The following is a 21477-nucleotide window of genomic DNA, read 5'->3' on the forward strand; positions in this document are numbered from 1 at the left end:
CTGAGTACTAGCACTGGGATGTTGTCTGCCCCGGCTACCTTATGGGGTTGACTGTCAGGAGGCAGATGACCAGAAATGCAAACAGTTCTCCAGCTAAGTATATAGTTTATTTATAACTTTTGTGGAAAACTTTACAGTTTCTGCATTCAGTATGTCATGGAGATCAATGTTCTGATGAAGGCTCTCTGACCAAAATGTCAATTCCTTAGATTCTGACCATAGGTGCTGCCTGACTTGTTGAGATCCTTCAGAATTGTGTGCGCTGCTCCAGTACCCCATATGTCTTACCAACAATCCATGGTGTATATCCTAGCCTTATTAATATTCTCAAAATTCATCATCTTACATCACGTCACATGGTTCAGCTCGAACTGTGTCATCGGGTTTGCTAACAGCACGACAGTGGCTGCCCTCATCAACAACGATGACGAGACAGAGCACAGACAGGAAGTGGAGTGGCTGGCGGATTGGTGTGAGAAGAACAACCGAAGTCTGAACGTGGAGAAGGCCAAGGAAATCATTGTGGACTTCAAGAAGGTGCAGTTGAACCATCGACTTTTGCAAATACATGGCTCCTCTGTAGAGACAACTAAGTGCACCAAGTTCCTGGGAGTTCACATCATGGATGACCTCACCTGGACCCTTAATATCGTCTCCTTGAACAAGAAGGCACAGCAGTGTCTCCACTTCCATCCATCAAGGACAATTATTAGAAGTGTTGCATATGCAGGACCCTTAGTATTATTAAGGGCCCCACCCATCCTTCCAGCATCCTCTTTGACAAGAGACTCTGATGCATAAAAAAATGAATATCAGAATGGGAAACATTTTTTTCCCTCCGGCCATTAAACTTCTGAACTCCCTGCAGCATCACTTGCAAAGTGTCGCTGGTTAATCCGTTGCACGTTACAATATTTAATTTATGCACTTTAGTTTATTTATGTATAATTCATCTGTAGATTTTACCCTTACTTTTACATGCTGTTGTGTGTTAAGTTATGAGTACTATGGACCTTTACACCCTGGTTCAAAGAAATGTTGTCTCATTTGACAGTATACATGTACATGGTTAAATGACAATAAATCTGACTTGTTTGCGTTAAATTTCATCTACCATTTCTCAGCCCACTTCACCAACATATCAATATCTCTCTACAGTCCAAGTTACCTTCCACATATGATCAACTCTGCCAATCTTTGTGTTATCTGTGAACTTACTAATTTGATCTTTCCTCCTACATCCACATTCAAGTCATTCATATATTTTACAAATAACTATTTTCCACCACCTGTTCTTTTGGGATGACACAAAACTCCGGCATCCAACAGTAAAAGCAGCCTCCTACCATCACTCTGTGTCATCTGCTACTAAGCCAGTTTTGGATCCAGTTTTCCATCCTGCAAGAGATCCTAAAGGCCTAACCTTTTGACCCAGACTTTTAACTAGTAACTTATCAAATACTTTACTGAAGTCCATGTAAATCACATCTACTATCCTGCCCTCAGCAATGTAATGGAGTTCTTTGAAGAAATCAATCATTCTTGTCGGACAGGATCTGCCCTTGTTGATTAGTCCTTGCCTTTGAGAGTATTCATTAATCTTATCCCTCAGAACTTTTTTCCCAGTGTCTTCCCTTCCACTGATGTTCGTCTCAGGTTTATAGTCATCATGCTTTTCCCTTCTGCTATTTTGTTTAAAGGGAAGGGGGATGTCTGCAGTATTTCAGTCATCTAGTACCTTATTACTTTAAAAACTCAGCCAGAGCCCCAGCAATCTCTTGTTTCCCGTAGCAGCTAGATTTAAGATGGATAGATCAAATACATAAAGACCTTTAAGTCACTCATCTACCATTATACTCAAAAATGGATAATGTACTGGCATTTACTGTTGGAGTTTATACACAAAGAAGGCAAAAGACCAGGAGATACTTTCAGTATATAATACAAGAAACAAGACAGATGACGTCCAAAATACATATGGATAAAAAATTTATTCCCATTTATACCCTTGTTACTCTAAAAAAGAAAACATGCTTTAGAGTGGTGATATTAGATGTCAATTTCTGCATGATTTTTCTACATCGCAATAATTAACTGTACTTCAAAAGGACTTCAAAAAGCTCCAAAGCAACTTAGGACATTTTGAGGTTGTGAAAATAGCTATATTATTGGTGTACTAGACCTTAACATCCATTATTGTAAGGCAGAGCAGACTTGAAAGGCCAAATGGCCCACTTCTGCTCCTATATCTTATGGTCTTATTATATGTTGAATATCTAACAGCCCTGCCACTTGGAAAATTATTAGTCAGTCAGTAGGTTACACTGTCACAGCCATTCATTATTGGTTCCACTGTGAATATTTCACAGATTTTGCTGCTTGGCTCCAGTGACATATTTTAATATTCAAGCTTGAGATAAACAACCTGAAAATACTGGAAATTCACAGAAGGGTAATTCAGTAAAGGAAAGTAGAAAAGATGGGCTTATTTTTCTTAAGCAGCTTTGCTCTACAGGAACAGGGAAGGGGCCAACAGTTATGTTTCATTTATACTCTAAAATTTGAGTTTGATTCCTGTGCACAACAACAGGCTGGAAACCTGGAACAATGCAGAAGATGCTGGAGGAACTCCTTGGAGGAAATGAAAATCTCCATGGATACTCCAACTCCACTGAGTTCATTTTGTCAGAATTACAATCTACATGCATCGACAGGGTTACCGGTACAACTTCAAGCAATGATCAATACAAATCACATCAACTCCTATCTGAGGAGCAACTTGGATCCGCTCCAATTTGCCTAGTGCAGACATCCCACCTCTCCCGGAAGTTCCGGGAGTCTCCCGCATATTGATAGTGACTCCCTGACGCCTGCAAATTATATACAATATCTCGGAAATCGATTCTTTTGAGAGGGAGAGGAAGAGGGAGAGGAAGAGCGAGAACGAGCAGGAGCATCCTGATTGGTCTCTCTTGATGCTAAGTAGACCTATCAGTTTTCACTGTGGGCGGGCTTTACAGTCAACCTCAAAAATAAGGAAGGGTCTCGGCCCAAAACGTCGACATCGCTCCTCCCTATAGATTCTGCCTAGCCTGCTGTGTTCTACCAGCATTTTGTGTGTGTTGTTGTTTGAATTTCCAGCAGCTGCAGATTTCCTCGTGTTTGCTCTCAAAAATAATGACAGTGTTGCTCGCTGCACTGTTTGTAACAGTGACTTTTTATTGCCCATGGTGGGTTAAAATGTGAAAGACATGTTGAGGTGAGTTTAACAGGTGTCATTCATTTATTAGCATAGCTAACATTAATTAAACTAGCTGGCTAGCTGCTAAGGAGCTACTTTATTGATGTCCTACGTGATGAGGCCAAACTCCTTCAATTCTACTCCATTAGCGAATTACTTAAAGTTGTAATAGAATGAAAAAGTGACTCCATGATAATATAATATTATATAATAAAAGTACATATTTTAATGTCACATTTTCTGCATATACCCAACTTGGTTCACAGATTAGACAAAATCATTAAACAAACGATTACATACACCCTTGGAGGTCGATCGGGGGGGGGTGGGATATGGCGGGGTGGGGGGTGCTACCTCCCTGAAATAAGTTTTTGCAGGGTGGGATGTCTGCTAGTGTCACAACAAGTCAACAACAGATGCCATTTCATTGGCCCTTCACTCAACCTTGGAACCTCTGGACAGTGAAGGTGCATACATTAGGATGCTCTTCATTGATTACAGCTCAGCATTCAACACTATCATGCCCCCAACACTGATCAATAAGCTCCAAGAACTAGGCCTCGATACCCCCTTGGGAAACTGGATCCTCGATTTCCTCACCTACAAACCCCATTCAGTTCAGATTGACAACAACATCTCCTGCGCAATCATCAATCAGCATGTGTGCACCGCGAAACTCTGTGCCTAGCTCCTGCTCTCCTCACTTTACACTTACGACTGTGAGGCTAAGCACAGCTCCAATACCATATTTAAGTTTGCTGATGACAACACTGTTGGCCAAATCAAATAGTCATATAGGAGGGAGATTGAAAATCTAGTGAGTGGTGCCAAAACAACAATATCTCATTCAATATCAGCAAAACCAAAAAGCTGACTATTGACTACAGGAGAAATAAACTCGAGCTCATTGAGCCAGCCCTCATCTGGGGATGAGAGATGGAGAGAATCAGCAACTTTAAATTCCTCATTGCAGATGATCTGTCCTGGCTGAAGCTCTTAAGTGCCATTACAAAGAAGGAACTACAGCGCTTTTACATTGTTAGAAATTTCCAAAGATTTGACATGTCTTCTAAAACTTTGACAAACTTCTATAGATATGAGCTGGAATGAATACTGACTGCTTACATCATGGCCTGGTGGGGAAACACCAAAGCCTTTGAATGGAGTAACCTACATTAAGCAGTAAGCACAGCCCAGTCCATCAGAGGGTAGGTCCTGCCCATCGCTGAGCTCATTTACAAGGAACGTGGTAACAAGAAAACAGCGTTCACCATCAAGGACCCCAACCAACATCCACACCATGCTCTCTTCTTGGTGCTACTTTCAGAAAGGAGGCACAGGAGCCTCAGGTCCACACCACCTGGTTCAGGAACAGTTATTACTCTTTAACCATCGGGCTCTTGAACCAGAGGGGATAACTTCACTCATCTCGACACTGAACTGATTCCACAAGAGCTCTCTACTACTCACGTTCTGAATATAAATATAATTATTTTGTTTTTTTCCTTTTCTGGATTTGCATGATTTGTTGTCTTTTGCACAACAGTTGCATGTTCGTATTTGTTTGCAGTTCTTCATTTTTTCAATCTTGTTTGTTTGTATCTACTGTGCATGCCTGCAAGAAAACTAATCTTGGCAGTATATGGTGACATATATACACTTTGATAGTAAATTACTCCGAACTTTGAACTTTGATATACTGGAGTATATAGAGAAGAAAAGGAACACATTTCTAGAGAAAGTCAGTAGGTCAAGCGGCCCCTGTGGATGGAAAGAGCAGGAAAACTTAATGGCGACACAATGCAGGGATGCAGGGTCTTGACCTAAAGTGTCGATAATTTCTTTCCTCATCATTCCTGTAAGATGGCAGCATGTTCAGATAGATCTACTTTTATTGGGCCACCAATGACGTTGCAGTCTTTTTTGAACGTATTTTTTACAATCGCAAGACCCTACTGCACAATAAGAACTTAAAGTAGTCAAGATCTACTCCATTAGCAAACTGCTCATTGGCAGAGAAACTGAAGGAGCTGGTCTTGGTGCAGACTGTGCCGCTGGTGAGGCATCAGAGTCGGTGTGTGAAGTTGGTGTGCAGTCTAAAAGCAAGTGATGGTCTTATATTTTGATCCCAAGTCTCTGTTGGACATTATAGTGTGGAATGCAGTAAGTTCAGTTACCTGGTTTATTAGCGAATGGCAGATGTGGATGGCAGGGAAGATGCAGGTTCTCAGTTGTACAGAGGGCTAGTCCTCAAGCTGTGGTGATACCTGTTAGTACCCATTCAGGAAGGGGGCTTTTCAGTCAATGGCCTCAGAGTTCGCCCAGTGGAGGACAAAATGTATTGTGTTTGGCTGCAGGCTGCTGTGCCGTTCGTGGTCTCAGGGAATTGGAGTGTGTTCTTTTTTTATGTGCCTGTTTTACTGCTGTTTTGTATGTGCTGTGTGGCCTTTGGTTGTAGCGAGGACTAGGCCTTGGGTCATGGCGTCGCCTGTCTGTGGCTGTCTAGGAGAGAGGCATTGGAGTCAGTGCTGCCCTCCATGGTTCACTTGACAAAAGACGAGCTGTACTCTGTTCGACTGCAGACTGCTGCAATATTCATGGGCTGAGGTACTTGGACTATTTTTTTCTGTGTGACTGTATTTTACAGCTATCTTATATGTGTTATATGTGCCTGGAGCTGGGTATGACTGTTGGTACTGTGTTTTGCACCTTGGCTTCAGGGTAATGATGTCTCATATGGCTGTATTCATAGGTATTTAAACTTGAACCTAAACTTGAACTATTCTCCTCAACTTCTGCCATCTTCAACAGGATCCTACATCTTTATCCTTTACCTCCCCCTCCCCTCCTCTCTCCGCTTTCCACAGGGATCACTCCCTCCATGACACCCTTGTCCACTCATCCCTCCCTACTATTTTCACTCCCAGCACTCAGCCCCGAAAGCAACAGAAATGCTGCACCTGCCCATTCATCTCCTCCCTCACCTCCATTTGGTCCTTCCAGGTGACACAGCACTTCACCTGCAAGTCACTTACTGCTTCTGGTGCTCCCAATGTGGTCTCCTCACACTGGTGAAATCCAACATAGATTGGGGCAATGCTTTGTCGATACCACTGCTCCATCCACATGAAATGGAATTTTCTGGTGGCCAACCATTTTAACTCCTACCACCATTCCCATTCTTACATGTTGGTCCATGGCTTCCTCTTCTACCGTGATGAGGTTTCTTTCAAGTTGGAGGCGCACCATCTCATATTCCATGACGGTAGCCTCGAATCTGATGGCATGAATGTTGATTTCTCCAACTCCAAGTAATTTTTTCCCTCCCTCCACTGTTTTTCAATTTCTCAATCTGGCCTCTTACCTCTTCTCCTCACCTTCCTGTCAATTCCCTCTGGTACATTCCTCCATTCTTTTCTCTCTGGTCCACTATCCTCTTCTATCCAGTTGTCTAACCCTTTGCCTTTCTACCTCTCACCTCCCAGCTTCTTTTTCCACCCCCACCCCACCCACATGGTCTCATCTATCACCTTCTAACGTATTCTCATTCCCCTCCTCCCATCTTCTTACTTTAGCATCTTCCCCCTTCCTTTCCAGGCCTAATGAGGATCTTGACTCTTTGTTCATTTCCATAGATACTGCCTGACCTGCTGAGCTCCTCCTGCTATTTTTGTGTGTTGCTCTGGATTTCATCATCTTTATCTTACCTAATAAAATGGCCACTGTGTGTATGTCGAAGGTCTTCTGATGTTGTAGCCCATCCACTTCAAGGCTCCATGTGTTGTGGATTCAGAGATGCTCTTCTGCACACCTCCGTTGTAACACATAGATATCTGAGTTGCTGTCACTGTCCTGTCAGCTTGAACCAGTCTGACCATTCTCCTCGACCCTCTCACATTAACAAGGTGTTTTTGCCCACAGAACCGGATATTTTTTGTATTTTGCATCATTTTCTGTAAATGCTAGAGACAGTTGTACATGAAAATCCCAGGAGATCAGCAGTTTCTGAGATAGTCAAACCACCCCATCGGGCAATCATTCTACGATCACTTTTCTTCCCTCTTGTGACATTTGGTCTGAACAACAACTGAACCTCTTGACCATATCTGCATACTTTTATGCATTGAGTTGCTGCCACCTGATAGGCTGATTAGATATTTGCAATTGTGAGCAGATGTACAGGTGTACAAGTGGCCACTGAGTGAAGCGGTATAATTTGAGGTTTTGTTACATGAGCACCAGATTCTAGGAAAACGTATCCTTTACTAGAATAAATTGTGAACAGAAGGGCCTAGGACTGATGCTCAGTGGGTATGACTTGAATGAATGATTTTTATTGCCATTATACATAGATACAATGAAACTCTGTTTGGCTTCCTCTCAGGCAATTAAATAAAGCAGTAGATAAAAACAAGACAGTAATAGAAAAACAGTATTAAATAGATAAGTAGCAGAAAATAAGTTGCAGCAGCACCAGAATATCACAGTAATGCACAAAGTGCCATTAGTGCAAATATTTGAATCCTTGTGTGTGCTTGTGTGTGCTCACAGTTTCAGTCATTGCTCTGTGGGAGTGGTGTGATGGAGGCCACAGCTCTGGGGTAGAAGCTGTTCCTCAGTCTATTTGTTCTGGCTTTTAGTGTCCTGAACCTTTTGCTGGACAGCAGCGGATCAAACAGGGAGTGGCTGGGGTGTGTGGTGTCTCTGGTTATGCTGATTGCTTTCCTCCTGAGTCTGCTGGAATAGGTGATATACAGTCCTGGGAACTCCATCCAGACAATTCGCTGGGCCGCCTTCACCAAGCAATGCAGGTCTTGTGGCTCAGCGGCTGTGCAGCTAGCAGACCACACTGTTGGTCAGGATGGTTTCAATTGTGCTTCTGTAGAAGTTAAGCAACAGCTTTTGTGGGAGTTTGGCCTGTTTCAGCTTTCTGAGGAAGAAGAGTCTTTGTTGTGCTTTTTTACAAGCAGCGAGGTGTTGGTGGTCCATGTCAGTGAGGTGTTGGTGGTCCATGTCAGCGAGGTGTCGGTGGTCCACGTCAGCGAGGTGTTGGTGGTCCATGTCAGCGAGGTGTTGGTGGTCCATGTCAGCGAGGTGTCGGTGGTCCATGTCAGTGAGGTCTTGATGGTCCATGTCAGCGAGGTGCTGGTGGTCCATGTCAGCGAGGTGTTGGTGGTCCATGTCAGCTGTTTTGATAACATAACTCCAAGGAACTTGAGGTTTTCCACACTTTCCACTACCTCTCCATATATATGGAGGGGGTGTGTACTCTGTCCTTTGATCTCCTGAAGTCAATGATCATCTCTTTTGTTTTAGAAGTGTTAAGGACCAGGTCATTGTCCTTACACCACTCCGTCAAATGATCCACCTTGATTCACCCAGAAGTGTTCACTAGCAACGTGTACCCTGGGTACAATCTTCTCATGCAAACTTTAAGCTAGAAAGAATACATTTCTGGATTTATGTCAATTGTACAGTAGCTCTGTTCATTCACTGGCATCAGAAATTGGGTGTACTAGCTTCCAATTTCAATGCTGCAAAGCAGACATAAAAATAAAGGAGTTTCTTGAAAATATAATTATCTCCTCAGTGCAGTTTCAATACAACTGAGGTCTGAGCACTTGACTATAAAACATAAGTTTCTTGTACAAATCATTGTAGACTCAAATGGAGCAATCTTTTTTAAGGAGTCATAGGGAATGTTAACACCGAAATAAAGTGGGTGCAGAAATAATTCCTTCTTCTCAGCTGATTTTTTTTTGTAAATTTCATGTAGAATTCACTTGAAAGCCATGCAATATTTCATAAGGCTGGCTGATATGCTGGAGACTTTCTTTGAAACATAAAATACAAAGCGCTGGGAGAAGATCCACACTGATTAAAAAATAATAAAACTCTTTTGCAAGCTCTCTTTTTACTACCTTCATTTAAATTGCATTATTGATGATTGCAAGCATATTTCCAGTTGTTATCACTGTCCTATGGCGTGCCAATAAAATTTACTCAAAACAACTTTAATAAAATTTGCTGCCCTGCATTATTTTCCAGATGAAGGTATAATATACCTTCATCCCAATGAAGAATAGTCAAAATTTAAATGATAACTTAATTGTGACTACCATTAGGAGACCAAGCGATACATTTGAACCCTCACAATTAAAACATATTGCTCCAGGAGTGTTGGATTATAGGGTATTGCTCACCAAATATGTTCTGAAAGGCAGCTCAAGGAAAACCATTAGAAAAACATTAACTTGCATTATGAGACTGTGTGAAAGAAAAAGAAATTGTTTTCTGTGCAATCCATTTAGAAGTAAATCTACTAAAAGTCAGAGTGAACAAGGAGAGTGCTGCTGCAGCTAAGGAAAGCATGAAAACAATTCATATTTAATACTAATACCAGATTTCCACCACAGATAGAAGGGACTGCACAGGCATTTAGGGGTCAGGTTATGAATGAGGGGGAGTAAGGGGTCATGGTTAGTAAATGAAGAGTCTGGGCAGGTGTTTGAGTCCAGTTCAAAGTGATCTGTGGTCGAACGTCAGCAATCCAAGAAGTGGTGTCAGCAGGCATTGAGGAGATCAGCCATGCCCAGGTTGGGAACTGGTGTTGGGTCAGAGGTCTGTATGGGCAGGAGTTACAAGGGGTAGTGACCTCCTCTCCACCGGGTCACTGGGGTCGGAGGTCCGTGCGAGTCTGGAAGTTGAGGCCCAAAGGTCAGACATGACGTGGTTCAGAGGGCAAAGCTAAAGGTCAATGTCCTTATTACAGTGACTCCTGAAGGGTGAAGGTGAAATGTAGAGGCCCAAAGGAATCACAAGGGCATAAGGAGACATTACGGTCAGAGGTCCACACAGGTCTGAAACCTGAAGGACAAACCCACGAAGAGCGAGTTCTGGGGTAGGTAGTCTGAATTTGAAGTCTAAGAATCCGGGGACAAGGACTGATGGCTCAGATCTGACCTGCCCTGGGATTGGAGGTTGTCTGGGTGTCTGTGTAGATGGATGGGTAGATGAGAGGGATTGAAAAGGGACTTGGGTTGCTGCTGTTGTCTTGTTTAGTTTGCTCATTGTTGTTACTTGTGTTGTTCTACAGAACATCGTGGGCGTATTACTTTAGTGCAAGAATGGGTGGTGACACCTGCAGGCTGTCCCCAGCACAACCTTGGGTGTGCTGCTTGTGAACTCAAACAACACATTCCACTGTACAGAATGTTTCAATGCACACATGAAAAATAAAACTGAACCTCTACCACCTCTCTCCTATCACCACTGTTCAAATTTGATCATTATCCAAATTGATTTAACTATTGTTCAGATATTGAGGAATGTATTTGCAGGTAGTAACAGATATTCCTTGCATTGTTTTACGCTTTGAAAATTACTGTGCCTCTTCCCTAATTGGGAAGGTACAGCCAATTATGAAGTGGCTTGGCTTTGATCAGGACCATTATGTAGTAACTTGCAAAATGAAGATCAGTTAGTTTCATGTCCTCTGTCTGCTAATAATCTGCTCACAAACATGCTTTCTTAAAAACCTACATATATTAGGATAACACAATTATTAATCTGTTCAATTAAAACAAAACTTTACATGGAGATAATTAAAATTCCAATGACAGAAGAACTATCTTAGTATTTAGTATTTATACCCTAATTTTTATTATACCATTATACCATTAGACTCAACAAAACACTGAAGCCATTCTAGCTCACCCATTCCAAAATACCCAAACCTATTTCCATAGCCCCATACAAGCTGTCTTCCAACTCAACAACCAACTAACCTGAAAATAATTAAAAGCAATTAGGATGTCAAACTTAACTATTTCAAATTTGATGACAGTGGACAGCGAGGAAGACTATCAAACCTTGCAGAGGGATCTGAACCAGCTGGAAAGATGGGCTGAAAAATGGCAGATGGAGTTTAATGCAGACATGTTTAACATATTTCACTTTGATAGGATCAACTAGGGTGGATCTCATATAGTGAATAGTAGGGAACTGAAGAGAGTGGTAGAACAAAGGGATCCGATAATGCAGATCCATAATTCATCGAAAATGGAGGCACAGGTAGATAAGATCATAAAGGAAGCTTTTGACACATTGGTCTTCATAGATCAAAGTACTGAGTACAGGAGATGGATGTTATGCTAAGTTGCAGAAGACCTAATTTGGAGTATTGCATGCAGTTTTGTTCACCTGCCTACAAGAAAGATGTAACTAAGATGAAAGAATACAGAGAGAATTTACAAGAATGTTGCCAGGACTGGAGGACCTATGTTATAAGGAAAGATTGAATAGCTTAGGATTTTATTCTTTGGAATGTAGAAGTTTGAGGGGAGATTTCATAGATGTATACACAATGATGAAGACTATAGATAGAGTAAATGTAAACAGGTCTTTTTCCATGGAAGTTGTGTGGGACCATAACTAGAGACTGCGGGTTAAGGGTATGTGGTGCAAAGTTTAAGGGGAATATGGAGGGTAATTTCTTCATTCAGAGGGTCATGGGAGTGTGGAATGAGATGCCAGCACAAGTGGTGCATGCAAGATCGATTTCAATGTTTAAGAGAAGTTTGGATAGATACATGGATGGCAGGGGTATGGAAGACTCTGGTCTGGGTGCAGGTCGATGGGACTAGGTAGCTTAAATGTTTTAGCACCAACTAGATGGGCCAAAAAGCCTGTTGCCAAATAATTTTCAATGACTCTTTGACTCAGAGATGCATCTTGAAAGCAGTCTTGCGTACCACTTTTAACTGTTCACATGTCGAAAATACCAGCCTTGATGACTATCCTGGTGGAGATCAGCAAGAGATGCCAGGCCAGTTAGCAATGAGGAGAGGGTGAGCTGTTCAGCTTGGACCTCTCTAGCAGCATGATCAGTCAGGTTAAGATCTGTAGGAATATAGTTCTATCAGTTCTTCTGGGTTATTATTACGTAATAAACATAAAATTTCCTTCTTTCTTCAAATATATGACCAAGCATAACCTTGCTGTCAGTAAAGAACTTGATATCAATTAGTTTTGTGTTCGATATCATCTCTGCGATCTCGACTCCTGGAAGAGCAGCACTGAGTTCAAGCATTGATATGCTGAAATCTGCTTTAGGAGCAAGCTTTGCCTTTCCCAGGACGAATGCAACTTCACTATATCCAGCAGCACCTGTGACCTTCATGCGTGCAACAGCAGCAATATCTCTAGCTGTCGCTCACAGAAGATCACAGACTTCTTTCTCTTGGGCTGTAAAGACCGGACTTGTTGTGTTGGTTCTTGGAATTTTCAAACCTTTAGGATCCTGACAGGGAGAACATCTGTGCTGCCGCTACTCATATTTCTCTTTTATGGAATAGGACATCTCATTCACAAGTGGCTGAGTTCAGCTTGCTTAACACAAAGCAGCCCTGGATACTGATTGGAGCAGTAAGTACAAGAGGGTCAAATAGGTCGTTGGTAGTCAAAAGCATGTCATTGGTCTTTTGGTACCATTGGCAGGGAAAGTACAGATGTTGGTAACGAGGTCCCACCTAAGGCCCAGACTGTATTGCAAGGGAGAGATGTCTTGTCCAGAATCAAGATTCTGTAGACCTTTGGCCAGATCTTCAGATGGGAAACATTGCATGACCTCAATACTGTTTAGCAGTCTGTGTTTACACTACACTAACATAGCTTGTGCTGCTTTCGACATGCTGACTGCTTCTTCTGCACTGGAAATCATTTAAGACCATCATCGACATAGAAATGCCATTCTATGTACCTCCATGGTTCAGTTGTAAATTCTCTCTCTCTCAGTAGCTGTCCTCTTAAGGCCAGCAGATGCCATAGCTGGTAAAGGACAGTAACCAAATAAATGAACACTCATGTGCACCTCCAGAATCTTGGTGTCCATTTGGTGGTCACAAAACTGCAAGAATCTGAGGTAGCCTTGTTGACCCTCTCTCAGTCAGAAGGTGTGGAGCATTTGTTTATTGCTTGCCATCACTGCGACAGACTCAGTTCTGATGTGTATGAGGACTCTGAGCAGACTGCTGCTGAGGTCCGGACCCTGCAAAAGCACAATGTTCAGTGATAGACCTTTGTACGACATACTTGAATTAAAGACAGTTCATATTCGTGCAGGTTTATGGGGGTGGTAAAAGCTGAAATTGGACAAATACCAGTTTTCTTTGTTGGAGTTTAGTGGAGGTGCTAACTGAACGTTCATGTTCATGAAGAGACTCTTCATGAACTCCATAATGATCATTCACTTTGGCTTTCCTTCTCAATGTGCGACTGAAAAACATGGGTCGACCAAGGGTCTGCTCTCTGTTGTTTGGTAGGAATTGTCTTGGAGAGTGGCAAGTGTTGTGCATTTAATATTTAAGTAAGAATCAGGTTTATTATCACCAGCATGAAATTTGTTAACTTAGCAGCAGCAATTCAATGCAATACATAACATAGAAGAAAAAATAATAAATAAATCAATCAATCAATTACAGTATATGTATATTGAATAGCTTAAAAATTGTGCAAAACGGAAATAATATATAGTTAGAAAGTAAGGTAGTGTTCACCGGTGCAATGTCCAATTAGGAAACGGATGGCAGAGGGGAAGAAGCTGTTCCTGAAATAATGAGTGTGTGCCTTCAGGCTTCTGTACCTCCTCCCTGATGGTTACAGTGAGAAAACGGCATGCCCTGGGTGCTGAGAGTCCTTATTAATGGACACTGCCGTTCTGAGACACTGCTCTTTGAAGATGTCCTGGGTACATTGTAGGCTAGTACCCAAGATGGAGCTGACTAGATTTACAACCCTCTATAGCTTATTTCAGTCCTGTGCAGTAGCAAACACCCACCCCCCATACCAGACAGTGATGCAGCCTGTCAGAATGCTCTCCACTGTACATCTATAAAAGTTTTTGAGTGTTTTTGTTGACATATTAAATCTCTTCAAACTCCTAATGAAGTATAGTCTTTCTCTTGCCTTATTTATAAGTTGGGACCAGGTTAGGTCCTCAGAAATCTTAACACTCAGGAACTTGAAATTGCTCGCTCTCTCCACTTCTGATCCCTCTATGAGGATTGGAATGAGTTCCTTCATCTTATCCTTCCTGAAGTTCACAATCAGCTCTTCCATTTTACTAACGTTGAATGCAAGGTTGTTGCTGTGACATCACTCCACTAGTTGGCATATTTTGCTCCTGTACGCCTTCTCGTCTCCATCTGAGATAATGGTTGTATCATCAGCAAATTTATAGATGGTATTTGAGCTATGCCTAGCTACATAGTCATGGGTATAGAGAGAGTAGAGCAGCTGAGAGTACACACTGTTGATCGTCAGTAAGGAGGAGATATTATCACCAATTCCCACATATTGTGATATTCCAGTTAGGAAGTCGAGGATATTTGAGTAATCTTGCAAATATAGTTGTTTGATTAAGCATTCTTGTTCATTTAAATTCTTCATTAAAGACTATATGTAGAAACTTGTGAATGGCACATGTCACCATGCTTCCACATGATATGTGCGCTCCTCGCTTAAAGTAGACCTGCGTTCCCGGACTCTCAGCTTTGCACTTACCCTGAGCCATTTTTGTGAGATTGAACTGCAGCAATACTAGTCGTGGATTTGTTCGAGGATCTCGAAGATGCATTCGATGCACCACATTCTAACCTCACTACCAGGTCTTGACGATCAACATCTGTCTGGCTGGTAGTTGACATTGTCATCTACAACATTCAGATGCATCTCCAGTTCTTATTCAATGCCTTTGAAGGCATGTTATCTTTTCACTCTACTGCCCTTGCAGTGCCTACATACCAAGCTATGCAGTGAGTTAAACACCCTCTCAGATATCACCCAAGATGGAAACTTTCTTCAGGATTTTTAAATGAGATCTTACTTGAGAAAAGATATTGCTGTTTCAAGGGGAAATAAAGAGACAATGGAGATGGTCTTTCAAATTACATCCAACAATGCAGGAAATTATATAAAAAGCAGCTTACCTACAGGAAGTGATGTTCGTACAAAATGAACTGCACCTGTAGAGGCCAGAACAGGATTGTTGTATCAGGAATTCTTATGGTACCCACAGGATGATGTAAATTAATTAATTTAAGCTACCCATTTTAACATTGGTTAAAGATTTTATTGCATTCATTTTGTTTAAGTTTTCATGGAGAATCTCTTCAGAAGTGGTAGCAATTGCTACCAGGGCAGAACATAATGCAACTTTTAATCCATTTAGGATTATCCTTTCCGCCAATTTTAAAAGATTGACCTTGTTGTCTCTTTTAAAGAGCACAAGCTTTTTTCACTTTATCTGCCTTTACAGTTCTTGAAAATGATCATTATAGCCACACTCTGCAGTTCTGTAATGCATCAATTACACTGCAGTCCACACAGGTGAAAATAAAATAATGACTATCTCTCAGCTGTATTCAATGTTCAGCCTGAGTGGTAAATTTATATATTTACATCCTTGCACCTGAATTTTAATCTATCTTTGTCTTTCTGATGCTCCCTGAACTGATTTATAATCCTAGTATGTTCTGCTTTCTACTTTATTTAGAAGACAATCACATTTATATAGCACCCTGTCATTGTCATTGAATGCTTTGTAACCAATTAATTACTTTTGAAAATAGTCAATGGCTTTACAAAGATTTCTTGCATTTTTATTACTGGTGCATAAGTTTAAATCTGTAAGCTAGATATATTTAAAACCAGAATAGCTTTTCTCAATAGGGTTAAGGTGAAATTTTTAAGAGTAACATGTTCACTTTGGAATCTTCTAAAGTTTCTCGCTTGATCTATTATTTTAAAGTTTGGAACACTCCTCTGTCTCTGAAATTCAGAAGCAGTTTGGTGCCGGAATAGTGGACCATAGCATTAGGACAAGGACTGATAGGATGTGAAATGTCTATTTCCTCCATGCCGTGAGACTACTGAACTCCCTGCCAAACACCTAGGTCTCATCACATGTAAAACGCTAGTAGAGTTGTACTGTTTACTTTTTTAACTTGTGTTGTAAGTCCACCTCATTATTTGTAAATTTATTTTTGGTAATATTATGCTATTTGTTGTGTATGAATTATATTAACTATAATGTGCACCTTAGTATGGAGGAATGGTGTTTCATTTGGCAGTATACATGTATATGGTTGAATGACAATAAACTTAAAATTAAGCTTGACCTTGGAAGTCCTGCTATATTGTCTGTTGCTATACCTACCAAAGTTATTGCAAAGTTGCTGGGGAAAAATAACCATTTCAGTTATTCAGCAAGGTCCATTCATTTGAAGCTGAGGTTAGAAAGTAGTTTTGTAAGTTATCTTGCTTTGCCGTAACTAAATTGGGTATATTGGAAGCAGGCAGAAATATTTGGTGACTTTGTATTGACATTATACACCAAAATTCAAAGTCCCTCATTGCACCCCAAAAATAAGAAATTGTTCTGTGCCAAGTTAAACTTCTTCACATCATTATTCTGCATAAGTACAAAACTTTGATCACTGAAGTGTTTAAGTTAGATTATTCTCCAATTACTCATGATTTTATTGTCTGGCACTGAACACTTCCTGTCAAATACATGTCAGATATCTTTCAAACAGTAATAATTTATAATATTAGAACCATATTTTATTTATTAAGATGTTGATTCTTTGATTCAGTTGCCAAGCATGATGATATGGAGTGAGGTCTGAGGATAATAAGATGGTCATTTCTACTAATCACTTAGTGGAAATCTGAAATAGGATAACTCTTGTTGGCAATCTATTAATGTGTACAAAGTTCACTTGCATAGTGATCATGAGCACAGTCACAGGGTGAAAACTGCAATCATCTATCTTTTATTTCCTCAGTGCTTCTTTTTCTTCAATTTCAATAATAAATTTTGCAAAGTGAGCACGTTCTAATCTATTGTGGAGCTGACAGGAACATGAACTACATTTCCACAGAATTCCCAAATTCCCCTCTCCCTTCAGAAAACTGTTGTATAAGACTGCAACTTTGCTTCTTCAAATCAATCTTATAATATTCCTTCTGTTTAATTACTATGAAACAAAAGCCATTAATAGTCATGACAACACTTTGACTTGCCCACCCTTGATAGGGGCTGTAATAGTAAATTGGTAAATTGGTTTATTATTGTCATATCTACTTAAGTATAGTGGAAAACTTGTCTTGCATACTGTTCATGCAGATCAATTCATTACACAAACTATTGAGGTAGTACAAGATAAAACAATAACAGATTACTGAATATAATGTTATAGTTACAGAGAAGTGCAGTGCAGGTAGACAACAAGGTGCAATGAAGTAAATTATCAGGTCAGGAGACCAACTTATTATGCTAGGGAACCATTCAATAGTCTTATAACAGTGGGATGAAAGCTGTCCTTGAGCCTGGTGGTATGTTCTTTTAGGCTTTTGTAACCTCTGCCTGATGGGTACTTAATCTGTCTTGTTCAATCCCAAACTGAGACTCTACCTCCATATCTTCTCTGTTCCCAAAATTCTCTACTTCTGCCTTTGTAATGCAGCTGTCCTTTTGTACCTTGTCAAACTCTTTCTTTCTTAATCAGTTTTTCAAATGCTTTTTGGTGACTCCCTTCTTTGGCCCCTATATTCATACATATTCCAAAGCACTGGTCCCAGTATCCAACATGCATACCAAGGATGAAACTTATGAATCCTGAAACTAAAAGTCCAGCATTTTTTTTTATTAAAAGGGTCTCACTGGAGTGATAGTCACAGAGCAAAAAAAAACCCCTGCAGCCCACCATTTCCATTCCAATCTCTTCTAGTTCTCTTATCTTCTCGGAGGATCGTCGCTTGGTCATGGTGGAGAGGATGGTGAGTTCCTTAGATTCCGAGAACAATGCAGTCTGGTGCTTGGCTCCTGGTAGGGTCACTCATTGAAGCAAGGTCAAGGGGAAGGTTCCAAAGAGCAATCCAAACAAGACCTCAGCAGTTGAGCTTGTGGAAGATGATGACACATCCCAATGGAAGTGAAGGCAGAGGATGGCTGCAGCAGTGATGGGTCTTGCATTCCATGCCACTGGACCCTTATTCTAATCTGCCCAGGAGCATGTGGTGGCTGCTCGTGCATCAGTCTTCCCAGGTTAAACAAAGTCATGCATAACTATTGTTCATAAAGGGAAAAACATCCTTTGGAGAACATCATATGTAACTCAAGTTCAAAGTTTAAAGTAAATTTATTATCAAGCAACATATATGTCACCATATCTAACCTAGAGATTCATTTTTGCTTCTCTAAAATATTCTCTCTAAGATTTATGAACAAAACCAATTATGGGACTACCTGAGAGGTCACCCCATTGATCCAGGAGAATGTTGTGGTCAGTTGTGTTGAAGGCAACATTTACTGTATATCTAGAACAATAAGAACTGAGACTCTGCTGGCATAGGTGCAGAGCCTAAGGTCACAGGCAATTTTATTAAGGGAGTTCTCTGTGCTATGGTTTGCTTGAAAACCTGACTGAAACTTTTCTCGAATATTGCTCTCATTCGGAAAGTCGATCAATGAATTGAAAATGATTTCGCAAGAGTCTTGCCCAGGAAGGGAAGATTTGATATAGGGCTGTAGTTAGCTAGTATCTCAGTATCAATTTTTGGCTTTTTAAGTAGGGGTGTAATAGCAGCAATTTTGAAGGCATCTGGAAAAACTCCAATTTCAATGGATGTATTAATAATTTTCCTAATAGAATTGAAAAGACTTTTAAAAGAATCCTTAAGAAGTGTTGTCAGAATCAGGTCAAGAAAACAAATAGATGATTTATCTTTAGTTACAAACATTGAGTTCTGAGTCAGAAGTACTTGTAAATTTTGACACGGCTGTCATCTTTTCTCGAGGTTGGCTGTAAAAATTACTGATACCTGTAACTATATTTTCACTAATGGAAGTAATTTTGTTGATGAAAATTATTATGAATTTCCCTCTTGCCTCACATTGCAGTCTGGGACATCATCTAACCCTGTAGATTTATCTAAATTTATGCCTGGTAAATATTTTAATCTTAATGTGCTCTGAAATACCCCATATGTTCCTCCCTGAAATTTGCAACTACAATATCTTCCTTTTTGATGAATTTTGATAATATCTTCATTGGAATTGATTGAAGACTTCAGGAGAGGGAAACCAGAGCCAGTAATCAACAGAGGATCAGAGGTGAAGAGGGTCAGTAACTTTAAACTCTTGCCTGTTGTTATCTCAGAAGACCTGGTCCTGGACCCATCATATAAATATAACAGCAAGGAAGGAACAACTGCTCCTCTACTTCCTGTGGAGATTCAGTATGTTATCAAAGACCTTGGCAAACTTCTCTAGATGTGTGGTGGAAAGTGTGCAGACTGGCTTCATTATGGCCTGGTATGGGAACACCAATGTCTCTGAGTGGAAAATCCTACTAAACATCCTGGATTTGGCCCAGTACATCATGGGTAAAATCTTCCCAGCCATTGAGCACGTCTAAATGAAACGCCATAGAAAAGCAGCATCCATTATCAAAGATCCTCACCACCGAGGCCATGCTCTTTTCTCGCTGTTGCCATCAGATAGAAGGTACAAGTGTTTCAAGTCTTACAACCCCAGGTTCAAGAGCATGATGGCTGAGGGGTAGTAACTGTTCTTAAACCTGGGGATGTAAGACCTGAGGCACTTGTACAAAAACATACTTCCACCTCGTTGAATATGGATTTACTGCAAGTAGCTTCTCCAAGTCCTTTTTTGCTGAATGCTGACTTGTGCCTTCTTCCTGTGTACAAATATCCCAATGGACTTGCTCATCAAAATCTCCCATTAATCACAGCTCACCTCTATTATCCCTAAATTTCATTACTCCACTGATGTAAACTTTGCCTTGAAATTATCACTTTAGCATTTGAATTTCCTCACTGAACCTTTGTTTCTTTTTCTTTCCCCTCCTTCTGAGTTTCTCCTTTAGTCATGTTCAATGACCAATCTTCTGATCACCTGTTCTAGTATCACTTTACATGGCGTAGACCGGTAATTTATTTCTTCTCTTATAATGTTCCTTTGAATCCCAGCTTGAGAAGTACATTAGTATATTAGAAGCATTAATGAGAGATGTCATTTTAGTCAAAGGCTCAGGAACAGCTGGACTAGTAACTGCCCAACTAGGACCCTCAGCCATCAAACAGAGATTTTCATTCCATGAGACAGCTGCAATAATAGGGACTATCCATAATCAGAATCAGAGTCAGGTTTATTATTGCTGCCTTATATGGAGTGAAATTTGTTGGTTTGTGGCAGCAGTATAGTGCAAAGACATAAAATTTCTATATATTACTAAACAAATAAAAAGTGCAAAAATAAGGGAATAATGAGGTAGGGTTCATGGACTGTTCAAAAACCTGATGGTGGATGTGAATAAGATGTCTCATTACTACTTTCACATCCCTTGATGGTAGTAATGAAAAGAGGCATGTCCTGGATAATGAAGATCCTCGATGATGGATGCAACCTTCTTGAGGTATCACCTCTTGAAAATATTGTTGACAGTAGGGAGGAAAAGCTCACAATGGAGCTGATTGAGTCTACCACCCTTTGCAGCCTCTGGTGATCCTCTGCATTGGAGCCTTCATACCAGGCTGTGATGCAACCAGTCAGTTTGCTTTCCAAAGTACATCTTTAGAAATATGCACTTCTCCATAAAATCCCATCACATGAAAATGACATGTTGGCAGGCAAATTACGTGCCATTGCCAGCCTTTTCAGTATCCTCCATCTCTATTCTTAACATCTGAGAAACTGAGTTTAAATCAATGATAATGGTTCTCTTTTGCTGACAACTGGGAACTCTATTCAGGCAAGATCAGTGCAACTGGCAGTGAACACGTGTATGCATCTGAAAATTGCTTTGTCGTCTAATTCCAGATTCTAATCTTGGAGAAAGCTCAAAAACTGTGTTTACTGAATGCAGGAGGAACATATGGTGGTAGAGTGATTGGGAAAGCACTTTTACAAAATCGCACTGATGTAAGAGATTTTTTTTCTTACAGTGATCTGGAAAGACTATGACATGATATCAAATTTTTGAGAGATAGCTTTTCCATGTGAATATGCAAAGATATATATGTCCCAGGAGAAAACACCAATGGCAAAGATGTGAAAAGGTATCTAAAATAAATGTGAGGGGACTTATTATGGGAAACCATTTCCAAAGGAGACATCAAAGTTACACATCTTTAATAGTACTGACAGAACT

At 40.5% G+C, this 21477-nt stretch overlaps 1 long non-coding RNA gene across 1 annotated transcript in view; it reads right to left on the reverse strand.

Moving 5' to 3' along the window:
• The window catches only part of LOC132394077 (uncharacterized), a 96343-nt gene that overhangs the window by 64640 nt on the left and 10226 nt on the right, over window positions 1-21477 (reverse strand). Inside the window, exon 2 of the long non-coding RNA XR_009512167.1 lies at window positions 15229-15264. This is a non-coding gene — a long non-coding RNA (uncharacterized LOC132394077). The remainder of the gene's footprint in view (window positions 1-15228; window positions 15265-21477) is intronic.

The sequence above is a fragment of the Hypanus sabinus genome, chromosome 5 (genome assembly GCF_030144855.1).
Source record: "Hypanus sabinus isolate sHypSab1 chromosome 5, sHypSab1.hap1, whole genome shotgun sequence".
NCBI lineage: Eukaryota > Metazoa > Chordata > Chondrichthyes > Myliobatiformes > Dasyatidae > Hypanus > Hypanus sabinus.